The following is a 13,752-nucleotide window of genomic DNA, read 5'->3' as shown; positions in this document are numbered from 1 at the left end:
GTTCTCTGCTCTGTTTACCCGACCACAGTAAATACATGCTGGTAGTGCCGAGGGCCTGAAAGAGGCTCAGAAAAGCAAAGAGTGTATTTAAACCTGAACTTGAATCTTAGTCCTGGCTGTAACACAGATAATTTTGTCTTTGCTGTCTCAGAGACAGCAGGGAGACTGAATGGCAGAAGTGCTTCTTGGTGGGCATGGTAAACTTTCAGATGATTGTGGATTTTTCTGAGGGAAGCTGTTCAGAGAGAGCTGAAGAGATAATTTTCTGGTCTAAATGGCCAAATTCAGAGCCTTCCTGTGGGTTGAGGGCACTGCTGTGACCTCCCTGCTGCCAGGAGAAGGCTTCTGGCAGATAAAGAAACTGTAAGTCTCTGAGAGTGAAGGGGTCAGGACTGTTATCACACCTTCTATATCCCATTTGGGTCGATATTGAGGATAGAAATCCCAATTAATCTTATTTTCTTCAAAAAATTAATTAAACAGGGTAACATTTTCTGAAGGGTACACATGGGTCTGCAGTTGATAGGGAGATGAATGTAAATGGCATTGTGCTTGTCACTGTAAACTTTTCTGAAAGTATGGGTTATCCATCCCTCACATGTTCTTTAGTCCATCAGATATTTAAAGAGCACCTCTGGAATACCTTTGTCCCATTGTCCTATTTGTCCGATTCTGTTCTAGTTTATTTTATGTGGTGGTATTAGACTTTTTCAGTTTCCTTTCACGAGCTGCTGTGGATGCTCCAGGATCTTCTGTTCCAAAGCCCTCTGAAGTCAATCAGCTGAAACTATGAGAGCTCAGTGGTCTTTGGGTATGGCCCCAAGTGAGCAAAGGACAGAGCTTGAGAATGTAAGTGCTTGGATTTTAAGATGAAATTGTCCTTACAAACCACTCCTAAGGGCACATGTGCCTCTTCAGGAGTAAACCTTCACTGACGTGAGACAGGCTCAGTGTTGGTAACAATACAGGGATTTTGCTGTGTGATATCATCCCTTTTACATCCTGAGTTTTCTGGAACTCTTCCACTTCATAGTGCAAAGGCAGAAAGAAGGAAATTCTCCATTGGGTGAGCTTCTGAAGTTATTAATCTTGTTCACCATGTATCTTTAGGTTTTTTGGGTACAGTTGACTTCACAAAGCTGGTACTCTAAATTTCAGCAATGTGGTCAGCTACCAGAGTAAAGGGATGGAGTTTCTGCTCTCTCATACCAAGGGCTTTAAATGACTTAGACTAAAGGGGAAGTGATAGAACAGTTCATGACAGGGCCTAACTGGGGGAGAGGAAGCAAAATGTTGAACTCAACAGTGTGCATCTCATATCTTAATAATTTTTTAAATTTTTGACTCAGATTTTTTGGCTGTTTGCCAGTTTTGTGTTATCATGTTCCCACCACGTAATTGCATGTGCAGTATTATAATGAAATGTTTCCAGGCTTGCTCTCTAGAGTAAATGTATAGACTGTGTGAACAATACAGTTCATGCCTGAAAACTCATTCAAGACTACAAGAATTCCTCCTAAACACTGGACGTTGCATAACTTCTAGTAAAGTGAAGAAAATGGATTACAGAAATTACCCATATTTAATATGTTTTAAGAACACTAATGAATGTAGTGGGGGGAGGGGGTAGCTTTTCTGTTAAAAAGGAAATAATAAATAAATACAAAAATATAACCAAACCTTGCGGATTAATACCCACACTGTGTTGGCTGTGGTAGAAGCAGAGTAACAGTCCATTCTTCTTGTCCAGCACCTTTCTCCCCTGTTAATATTTATTTTGTAATGGATATCAGGATAGGTACTGCTTGCTTGCTTTTCGTGAGCATATCATAATATATTTTATGAAATTAATAAATTTCTCTTCAGAATTTGAAAATTGAAGTGAGATAGACATGAACTCTATGGAAATCATCAAAGTTGTTAAAATTATGATTTAATTAGAAAACAAATATAGTTGTACACAAAGTCTCCTGGATGTCAGTTACTAAATACAGTAATCCTCTGAGCTCTGTCCCACTTTACTGTGGGCTGTTGTCTTTGTATGAAGGAAGCCTGGGAAACAGCATATTTAAAATACAATATCTCTGACTGAAGTTAAAAGTTATTTTTCCCTCCCACTTTTTGACTACAATTAATTGTTTATTTATGCCTTGTTAGGGCTCAAGGAGGAATAGGACAGACATTAGCATTACTTAAGCTTGGATTAGAAGGAAGGCAAACCCTCAAATTTCATGGTTGTTTACAATTATGATTTTTGTTTGTTTGTTTGCCTTCTGATTATGGCTTTAAGAAGCATGCATTCCAGTAGGTACTGAGATGAATGTAAATGTTAATTGTTATTGATATTTCAAGGCAATGTTTTGACCTGAAAGTTCAGCTATTTGTATTTTCTTCTTTATAGAAATTACATCTGAATGGTCATGATAAATTATTCTAGTTTATATTCAACTTAGTCTATTTTAGTTTGCCTCTTTCTGAAGTAAGAATTGGCCCATTTTTTTCTGCTGCTTGTAAAATATACAGCTTGCTGTCTTTTTCAGTCAACTGAGAACGACATTCCTTAAAACTACTTAATTATTTGAAATGTCCTACAGTGCAGTCTGGTAAAATGCTGATTGTACTCAGGGTCAGTGACATTCTCTAGAGTGACCAAGTCATCAGCAGTCACACTTTATGTACAGGGTCAGGATTAAAAAATTGTCTTGTTGCCCAGTTCAATACATGTCGACTTACCATTCTAGTAGAATGTGGAACTGGGGAGATGCCCACACACCTCTCAACTCCTCCTAGAAGGTTCAGTCTCCATGACAAAACTGGGAACCCAGACTAATCTGGAGCATTTCCTTTCCAAGAGAGCAACGGCAGAGTCATTGTGGAGATGTTTGGGAAAGGTGACTGAAATGTGGAGCTGCAGGTCTCTCAATTAGGCAATAAATGTCTGGACATTCTTATTTAAAGGAAATCATTAATCCATTAATCTGATTGAAACACTCTAGTGTTGCCTATGCAGATATTGTCACTTTCCTTTTGCAAGCAGAACCTGAGGTCTTGTGGATGTGCTGATGTTGCTGAGGCACGTGAGCTCCTTTGTGAGCAAGAACAAGCTTTGGAACTGTAGCATGAAAAAAAAAATGTAGTTTAGGTATGGTAAAGACATTTTCACTTGAAGGCCAGTCATAGTTCAGGAAAAAACTCATGCTGAACCTGAAATTTTGCCTGCTTTATGTGTCGCTCCATAAAGTTTATGTGAGCATGAAGGCTGAACCTGTCTAAAATGATTTATTAAATGGAACTTGAGAGCACTGAAGAAGATTAGAAAGAGCAGAATTCATGAGAATAATCAAACCTAGTGCTATTGGGTTTAGCTGTTTCATCTAAGAACAATACAGTGCTAATCTCAGGAATCCCTAAATTGCATGCAGGAGCAGAATTACTATGCTAGCTTCTACTTGCTGTTGCTTACACCTGGGTGCTAATATTAAGTACGTTATTAAAAAGTTAAACAAGGTTTTAGCCAAGCCCTTAGCTGGCATGGTACACTGTTGTGATGTATGAATCAGTCATAGTTATTGTGTAAGGAAGAGAACATGCTTCAAAGGCCAAAGGCCACTTTCTCCTTTACACTTTCTCCTTTATTTTCTTTTCACTTCTTTCTTGAAGGCAGGGATCTGTGAGTAAGGTTTACAAGGTGTTGAATACAGCTGCTCTGTTGTGCTGCATGCTACAGTGTGTTAAATGCAAGTTTGCCAGCCTTTTGGTCTCTCTTCTTGGAAAGCTAATAGAGGAAGCCAGAGTCACCAGCTGCCTATGTTGTCCGTGTCCTGGTCTAATAATTCTGCAACACTGAGAGCTTATTAATTCTCCATTATGATTTGGGTTTCCTTTCTGAACAGGTTGGTTGTGCAGCACTCCCAGTCTCCTGGTGCAGATGTGGTTTATAATATTTCTGCACTGTGAGTGCTGTAACAGCAACACTGCTGGAAACTGCCCATTCTGAATGTGCTGTGGCCTTAGCATAGATAAATGGACTTAGGTGGAGATGCAAAATGTGAGAAAATAGGAAAAGTGTTAATCTTTTCCCAAAGAACATTTGTATGTATTCAGTATTCTAGGTTAAGGAAGACAGTAAACAGAGAGTATCTGAGCAGGACTCAGTGACAGGCTATAAAGCAGGTATATTCTCTGAAATGAGATACAAAGTCCCTAAGGAAAAAATGCCAGCTTACTCCTCATGGATTGAATAGCCATTAAATTTTTGCAATATCCAAAAATAAAGGATACTCTTGATAGGAAGGCATAAAGTCCATACTTGGATTAGATTATCCCACCCTGAGCCCAGTTCAAGTGGATTTGTAGAAAAGGACATGTGAGAGGAGGACTGAGTGATCCATCTCCCTTTTCTGGAAGCAGCCAGCATGGACACTGTGGAAGGGCACTGAAGTGCAGTGCATCAATTACTGTCTGTCTTATTTTAGTTTGGAGAGCAATCTGTACCACAAGCTGTAAAGCTAAAAATGGGGTTGCATAAATGTTTCTCATTTACCTAGGATTGTGTGCTATTCCTCAGAATCCTTTGGAAGCAGGTGGCTGCTGTACCCCCAGGACAGGGCTGGCAGACTTGGAACCAAAAAGCAAAAGGCACCAGCTCTCAGTTTCTTATAAAGGCCATCTTGGCTGCTGTCAGTATGGCTTCAGCTGGGACTTTGTGGAGCCTGCTTCTATAAATATACAACAATTCACTTGTGTAATTGCCATTACCAATGTGAATTCAATTTGTCTATATTTTTATACCATAGCATTAGGTCTTAGAATCTTGAACTGGTATAGATTCTTTTAATTAATACTGATCTCTGCAGATCTTGAGAGGCAGAAATGAAGTCATCAGGAGCAGATGGGACATGGAATAAAGTGAAAAATAGAAGTAATTTTTAGTAAGCTTGTTTTTCTTTTAACCCAGTGTTGTTTATGCTGAATAATTTCCTCATCACCTGATCCACAAAAACTAAATTAGAGTTCCTATTCCGGGATCTTTTGATTCAGACTATTTTTATTTGTTAAAAGTTTCAGTGTTTTAACTGAAAAGAAAAACCCTGCCATTTTGGTTGGAATAGGATCTGATAGAAAAATCATATCCCTGAATTCCAAGAATCACTGAAAAAATTGGAAAGGGAGCCTAATCTTGCTCAATCCTTCTCTCAGCAAGAGAATCTGGTTAGGAAGATATGGTCCAGAATGATTTTGTGGTGGTCACTTGCAGCTACGTGGACACTGCTGCTTTATTTTGGTGAGCAGTGATTGGAATCCCAATATCAGAGCATTCAAAGCTCAGGCTTTAAAGCTTCCTACTCACTTGATGCAAAGTGTTCTGCCAAGCACCTTGGGCCACAGGGCTGCTTTAAGTACTGTCATTAATAGTTGTTAGTAGCTTTTATAAGGCATCTCTTACATTTCCTTTAATTCATACAGAGCTGTTGTTGCCTGTCCTGTTGACAGCTTTGCATGTGTGCTTCCTTGGCAGGGACAGCACAGGAAATACTGTTCCTGCACTTAACTGTGCACAGAGGAATAACTCCGTGGCATGTCTTCAATGTGTGCACAAAGAGAGGATCTGTGAGCAAAAGGCACTGTGCATCTGCACAGTGCTGTATTGCCTGCAGCAGAATCCAGGGAAATTCCCTGTGAAAGCCATTCACTGGTACAAACACACGTGGGGAAGGGGAGCAGAAGGGAAGTGCAGGGCTCAGACCTGTTATTGTGTGTGAGTTGTTCAGAGCAATCAGTGAGGGATATTCTGGACTGCAGGGCTTGCAGCACATCAGCTCTGCAGATGTCTTGGGTGCCCTGTGAGAAAAGGAATTTTCCCCACTGTATTTCTTATCACCACCTTGCCAGGCTGCCTGGATGCTTCAGCATTAGCCTGTGAGTAAGCTCTTCTGCAGACAAAAGTACCTGAAATAATAGAGAATTCTACCCTAGAGTTCTGTACAAGGCTTACTCCTCTTCTGATGGATTTGTGTGGCAGCCTGACCTAGTTTTGAAAGTACAAATCCAGACCTGTATTCAGTACAGTTAATCCCCATTTCTTCTTTTCAGATGGACTTTGCAAAGTTTATAACCATCCTCAGATCTGTGCACGATCATGTCCTTAGTTACTGCTCCATGTTGATACTGGCATTCTTTCAAATATAATGAATACCTGAATAAACAACCCTGAAAAATATATGTGTGTGTGTGTGTATGTATATATATGTATATATTCAAGATTAGATTTATTAGTTTGGCCGTTGGCCAATTGCCTAAGTACAACTGCTGTCTTAAAAGAAGATCAATCTCTGATAGTCAGAAGCTTTAGGCAAAATTTTTCCTTTTAGATCTTGGACCAGCTGCGGTACTTTGGGTCATCATATTCACTTGATTGAATAACTACTGATTTTAATAGGACTGATGGAAGAGGAAGGCTTTTTAGAATCAGGATATTAAATAGACTTAGTTAAATGGCACATTTTGTGCACTGGAAAAAAAAATTCTTCAGACTGAGAAGGTAGAAGAAGCCTTCACCCCAAATTGAAGCCTCAGGATTGAGAACAAGTTAAAAGTAATGCCTTCCATTAGCTAGGAATTGATTATTTTTCTTTCCCACAGTCTCTTCCATAACAGTGAGCCTGATCTCCTGGTTTTGGCTTTGGTTCTTCAGTGTCCCGAGGCTTTGCATGGTTTTCAGCTGAGTGCTGCAGCAGCTCTCAGCAGAAGTGTGACCCCATGTGAAACTGCCTTGGATTGACTGCACTGTGTGATGCACTGGGAGCAGGTTAGAATGCTTTCCTTCCCTAATCATCCTTAGATGGGGGAGGAAATAATGTGATGCTGCCTTCTCTCTCCTTTTCAGAAGCTGAGAAAGCTGCTTCCATGCATCATTATCCCACAGCCCCCCTCGGATGCAGCACGTTCTGTTTTTTGGAGCTGATGTTGATCACCATGATCTGTGCAGCTCAGCCTCATTGCAGCTATAATTAAGCCCTTCTGTTATAAACTATATAGTCTGAAAATCATTTTCTTAGTTTACTGCACCTGCCAAGGGAGAGCTCCTGTAACCTATTACTGCCAACACAAATACTCCATTACAGAAAGGCTGCAGATCCACAACTAGAACTTGCTGAAGCATTTCCCAGGAAGATTTTGTCCCCGCCCCTCTACACAAAGTTTTGAATATTTGGTAGAAAAACATTGTCCTTTTGGGCCAAGTTTAGACAGTCTCTGGAGTAGGAGAGTGATTAGTGCTCAGAATGGCCAGTAGCACAGGTTGGGACATTCTCATAGGGATGTGAAGATGCAGCTTGAGGTCTTTATTTCAGAAAAAGAAACCCTACCTAGGCCAAATATTGTAAGCACTTGAATATTTCCTGTTCTGAGAAAGTCTGTTCACTTGTCATTTTTTTTTCATTTTACCACAGAGCAAAGCATCAAGGTCCTTTTATTGAAGGAATTCTGGTTTCCAATAAGATCAAACTACACCTTTATTCTGACCTCAGTACAGTTTTTCCCAGGTGGCAAGATGCTGGTAGGTGCTTAAGATGCCATTACAGTGGTGGGGACTACTTTTTGCTAAACCTAAAAGAAATCATATCAGATTTGTTATACACAAAGTCAGAATAATGATGGAAAAGTAAATGGAGACTCTGATTTTCATTCCTACACTTTAATTCTATGTTCATTTGTATCTGTTAGGACTGCTCCTACTGGAGCTGATTTGAATTCTAAACAGGGTTAGATATTTATTTTTGTGAAGCTGTGCTATTCATCTTTAATATAATCATCTAATTTACTCTATTAATGCCAGCTGCTCCATTTGGCACAGGTCACCTGGAGTGTTTGGAACATTCGACTAATTTTTCCTTGAACTAATTCTAAAAAATCTATAGAAGTCAGAACAGTCCACCTCCTCAGCAAGGGAATGTTTATTTTTGTCCACATTCCTAAACACCTTCTTAGTTTGGCAGAAGGAAATATCTTCTGGGAGGCAGACTTTCGTTTTGCTGGGAATTATTTATTTATTTGGTTGGCTTTTTCCAGAATTGTCCTTGGCATTCCCAAGTGACCCCAGGGAGTGACCACTTCTATTTTTCAGAGCAAACGGCTGCTGCCTTGAAGAGGATGCTTTTCAACTCTTTGGTGCCTGCCACTTCTCTCTCTTGTATTTGAAAACTTGTAGGATGGGTAAGAGTGTGAAATGTTTTGTGTTTCCATTCTTTGGCAAACTTGGCTTAACACCATTTCACCCCACCCCTAGTCTCACAGAAAGCAAGTGCAAGATTTGGAATTGCATAGAGGTTTGTACAAGTTAGGGCTAGTCCACTCTGAGACAGTAGGAAAAAAAAAAATTAACAAGAGTGATGGCCCTAGCAAACAGAACAGCTGAAACATGATGTGGAACTACTGTGATTTTTCTTGAGCTGTGGTTTTATATGTTTTTTAAGCCACAGATAACAGCACGGGTCCCATCCCTCCAACCCAAACTTCAATTACACTTCTTAATCCACAGGAGACTCCATTGTTTTATCTGCCTTCCAAAACATTCAACTAGAAAACTAAGATAAAAGGTGACAATTTAAAATGTAAATTTTAATAGGCAACTGTACTTCAAATAATGATAGAGCTTTTCCCTAGCTGAGGAATTTCCAGGAGGTAGATTAGGGGCAGGCCTCTATTCTGACTGATTTCCATTCTGCTGTAAAGCAGAGATCCTGATCACAGAAAAATCTATTTTCCTCCTGTATAACTGTAATGAGTTTATTAAAAACACACAATAGTGTATGACAGTTTTGACTAGGCACATTACCAAAGGTGATAACATAATTAAGCCATGGCTTGTCAAAGGTTGAGACAGTAGCTAAAGGGAAAATAGTTTCATTTCTCCATCTGGATCATAGGGTGAATTTGAAATCCTACTGCTGTTTCTGCTGAATGGAAATGACTCTTCTCCTGGAGAATCCAATGCTCTGTAGGTGTGCCCCTAATGTGTAAGTGGTTAGCAGTGCTCCAGCAGGATGGTCTGAGGTGTCTCACGAGAGCTCTCCCCAGGAACACAGTTCTGGCTCACAGCATATCTTATTGAACATTTTCTAAATGATCAAACTTCCACAAAATGTTGAACAGGGAGTTCATGGTCTGTAAAGATCCAGTTTGATCAGCAGTGGTTCATGAGTTCAGGTCTAATCCCCACAGAGATTAGCTTAAAGTCAGTTTGTAGTTCTAGGAAAATTTAGCAGATCTTCTTGTACTCTAAATTAGTAATCAGTTTATGTTGTTTTGAATGTAGTGTTTCAATTCTTAATAGATTAAAAAGCTCTGCTATTCACTTGTGGACGCTAACAGCTGTCTTATCTCTAGTACTCTTCGGTGAGCAGATCCCTAGCCAGAAGTTCGTGCTAATTAGAAAAGGGCATTGTATGTATCTGTATTAGTTTCAACTTTGTATTTAACCTCCCCAGATTTCTTAATGTTTTCGAAAAAATGCTTTCTTTTAGCCTAACCTCTTGAAACTACTTATCCTAATATTTATCCTTGTGTTGTATTGCAGACAATCCCACTCTGTTAGCAAGTAATTAATGTGAGGCTGTGTCACCAAACCCTGAGGCCCGTCACTGCTGCAACTGAGAGTTAATTTAAAGCATGTTATATTCCTCAAATTATCTCTTTTGAAGAGTCTCTCTGCCACAGTTTTGTACTGCTTTGTTTTCAAAGTAATCATCTACAGTCCAGATTTCCTTTGGGAGGGAAAAACAAACAAACAAAAATGAAAAGCCAAAATAAAGAGTTGGAGCCAAACCCTTTTAAATTAATGAGTAAAAGACTTCAGACTTTTGTATTGTTACCCGATGTTGAAGCATTAAGCTGCCTCCCATAGTTTCCTTTCCTCCTTTGTTAGTTAAAGCCTCAGTTTTTATTTTTTATGATCAGTTTTTACAAGTCTGATTTTTTCATCTTCATCACAAAGAGTATGTTAAAGTTATTAAGCCAGCAAGGGCTAAATACATTTTTGGGCTTTTTTCACCTCCCAGCCCTCTATCAAAAAAGGCACTGAGCGTGAGATCATGGCCTTTTTAGGCAAGCGTAATCTTTTTTCCAGTTCTAACAAATTTCAGACACATTTGAACAGAAAAGATCATGTTTCTGTGCTGTAGGTAGATGGCTCCAGCATTATTCATATGATTCTTTGTATATGTCTGTAGCAACCCTTTAACAAGAGCAGTGAGCCAGCTCTGAAATACAATAGCACTCAGGGCCACCCTTTTATGTTTGTTTACTCACTTTTATGAGCCTTCCTCAGTTATTTGATTCACAGGGCTGAAGCATGCCAGAAGACAGATCAAGAAATTCATTGGCCTTTTTTTTGGAGAGGCCTGCTCTGCTGACCTCTCTGTACCAGGATACCAGAGCTTTCTCATGGAACTTGAAATCTGTATTTTTTTACTGCATGGCTGGTTAACAACAGATCTTATCTATCTCTTGATTTTAATACACCTCCACTGGCATGGAGTCTCCACTGCTGAAGGTGTGTTCCAGAGCAAGATAAATCTGTAAACAACAGCTAGATAGAAGAAATTTAACTTATCACATAAAGATTTTGCCAATGAAGGTCACATCGGGGCTGGTGGGTATCAAACCTAATTCTGCTGCTCATAGAAAAAAAAGGTTTTAACGGTAGGTAAGTTAACCACTGGACCATTTTCTCTGTTGCTTCGTTTCATCATGGTAGTCATTTTGAAGAGCAAAATATAAATAAAGGTTGCAAATGGTACTAACAGCTGCAATCTTATTGCAACAATCATCTTTATAAAGTTTTCTTACATTTATCATGAAAAATAGGTCCAACTTGATCTAGCTGAAATAACCCTAGATTTGAGTCCCCTTGTACAGAGCTTTAGTTAGAAATTGATGTACAAATCACACTCCTCTTTGTACACACTGATCATGTGCCCAGTAAACTGAGGGTAGACTCAGTCTTTTGAGAATTTAAAAATTAAGCCAAAAGGCCTAGACCTTTGTGTCTAGAACCTTCCTTTTCTTTATGTGCGTATATTTGCATGAATATGTTTCCATTGGCTCATCCAGATGCTACTGCATTAGAAGTAATTAATACTTAGAAGGTAAGTAAGTATGGTTTTTCCTCCCATAAATTGATTTAATATTCATATCCACTTTGCCTGGAGCGACTTGCTTCAGCAACCTTGCAGAATTTGCTGTGTTTTTGATTTATTGTACAGCATCCTTCTACACTTCTAATCCTTACAGCTTTCACACATATGGAATTAGTTACAGATTTAATGCCCCATTGATATCAGTGCAAATATTTAATTTCTGACATCTTTAAAAGAAAGGAGATCAGAGTTTCAGGTATTTTCCCACTGCTAATTCTCATTTAGACATGTTTTCTACTGCAAAGGTAAATCATTTGAGCTTGGAATATGACTGATATCTGAAATGTAACTGATGATAAACATGCATATTGTAAACATAGTGAATGTCTCTACGAGTCAGGGATAAAAGTTTTTCACTTGTTTGCTGGCCCTAAAATATGCAAAGTGTTCTGTGCATCGAATGATGAGTAACTGCTAACTTTTTTTTGTATTTTCTTATTTTGATAGATATGGCAATGAGCAGGCCACATTTTCCTAGCACATCACATCCTGCTGTACTAGTGACCTAACAGTTTACCTGCTAATTTTGGTGGCATCTTCTAGGCTATATCTGTACGATTTACAGTTTTTATGATTTCATATACATGTACATATTTACAAGTATATGAAATACTTTTAAAGGAAAGAGATGACAGGTGTGGAATGCCAGTTCCTGTGGAGTTTTACATAAAATGATTTCTGAGGGACTGAATAAATGCCTTTCCTTATTAGGAAGGAGCCATGTAGAAAATTACAGGTTTTATTCATCATATTGAACAAGTCAAAGAGTTAGATTTTTGCTCCATATGTGTATGTGTTTTGGGGATTTTTGTAAAGAACTTAATTGGTAGTTCATGTCAATTTTTTACTTGAAAAATCTTTTTTATTAAGGAGACCAGATTGTGTGCATCTTTCCTGAAATTTTCTTCTAGAAGTCAGACTGAACCAAATGCTGAATCTGCACACCTCTGAAACTTCATAGGTTAAGTTGTGAACTTTGCATCTGGTCCATATCAACTTAAGAAACCAAGCAAAAAGAAAAATCAAAGCAGTTTTAGAAGTAATGTGTATATTAAACCTCATTTCATTCATACTCTTTGAAGGTCATGCATTCCTAGAGCCTAAGATTGTGCAGCTTGCTCTCTGTTGAACTGCAGGCTTTTGGGACAGGCAAATGTTTGTGGATCATATCCTTCAAGGGCCTGGTCTGATGGAACACTTTTGAGGAGCTGTGCATGATTTGTTGGGTTTGCATTCTTTTGGCATCTTGCCAAAACACAGCCTATGGCTGCGTTGGGATCTCTGGGCCCTGCAGCCCATGTCTCTGGCAGTGAAGTAGAAGCAGAGTCTGGTCAGTGTTTCCTAAACCCACACATGATTAAGGTGGGCTGGATTTCTGTATGAATGTGATCCCACCTTACACTGCCTGTGCTTGGTGCACACCGAGCACAGCAGAACCCTGATGGGGGAAATGTAGGCTGTAAGGAGGATGGGAGGGGGGAAACAAGCTATAATAAACCCCTTACTCCCATTTCTACAAGTCCTTGCTTGCAGATGCAGTGAAATTGAAGAGCTCATCCATATATGAGCAATTGAAGCAAAACCAACATAAACATTCCTGCACAACTAATCAATAAACTCGTATGTCTTCATTAGCAAGGTAGCATTTTGTGTTATTGATATTAAAGATCTATTTTCTGTGTTGGGTCTCACTGCAATTGCTATTGATGAATAAAACCCCCGTGGGCTGAAATTGTTGTCTTTTAAAAACTAAAATCTTGATTGGATGGCTTTATTTTCCTTGCGTTGCTTCTCACCACATCTCCTATTAAGCCAAAAATATAAAGAATGTATAATTTCCAAGTCTCAGTTGTGACTCACACTGGACACTGTGTGGATGAGACAGTAGCAGAATGCTGAAGCTCTATTGGTGTGTGTGTATCACTTAGGGCTATTTTAAGAATGGATCTTGATTTGTGTCATTCCTACTTTAAATATGACTTGTTCAATAACACGTTCAGTAGTAATTAGATAATTTAATGTCTACTGACAGGTCTTTTGTGACTGAGACCCAATTTTAGCTCTGCATACCAAGGATCTTGCCAAGGAAAAGTAACCCTTTTACTTAGTAAGGAAGGATAATGGGTAACTTCTGGAATTAAGTGAAAAATTGAATCCAGCTTCCTGTGTGCACTTTAGGTCCCACACTGGGATTACAGAACCAGCTCTGAACTGCTTGGCTGCTGACAATAAAGATTTTATGTGTGTCATATTGAATTTTCAAAAAAAGTTCTCAAATCAAAAAGCTTCATTTTACATTGAGTCTGGCTGCTTGTTTAGGAGTTTAAGTGCTTTGCACTGGCTTGTCTTCTCTGTTTAAGCACTCAAGTTTAAGTAGGTTTTTTGGAGAAAAAATTGTAATATTCCACTTTAAGGAAAGGGGAGAAAGAAAATAAGGTCATATGCAAACAGAATTTAAAAGTGTTAGCCTAGCTTCCATCATTAAGAATTTATCCACTGAAGAGCTCTTATTGGCCAAGTGCTTGCTTACCAATGATTTTACTCTAAGAACAAT

The 13,752-nt window shown here is 38.9% G+C and overlaps 1 long non-coding RNA gene across 1 annotated transcript in view; it reads left to right on the top strand.

Moving 5' to 3' along the window:
* LOC135278999 (uncharacterized) overlaps positions 1 to 13,752 on the top strand; it is a 238,335-nt gene that overhangs the window by 202,357 nt on the left and 22,226 nt on the right. Inside the window, exons 15-17 of the long non-coding RNA XR_010346368.1 lie at positions 6,643 to 6,808; positions 7,452 to 7,558; positions 8,126 to 8,214. This is a non-coding gene — a long non-coding RNA (uncharacterized LOC135278999). The remainder of the gene's footprint in view (positions 1 to 6,642; positions 6,809 to 7,451; positions 7,559 to 8,125; positions 8,215 to 13,752) is intronic.

This window comes from Passer domesticus, chromosome 11 (assembly GCF_036417665.1).
Source record: "Passer domesticus isolate bPasDom1 chromosome 11, bPasDom1.hap1, whole genome shotgun sequence".
NCBI classification, from domain to species: Eukaryota; Metazoa; Chordata; class Aves; order Passeriformes; family Passeridae; genus Passer; species Passer domesticus.
Note: the sequence above shows the minus strand (reverse complement) of the source record. Positions and strands in the feature narration are given on the sequence as shown.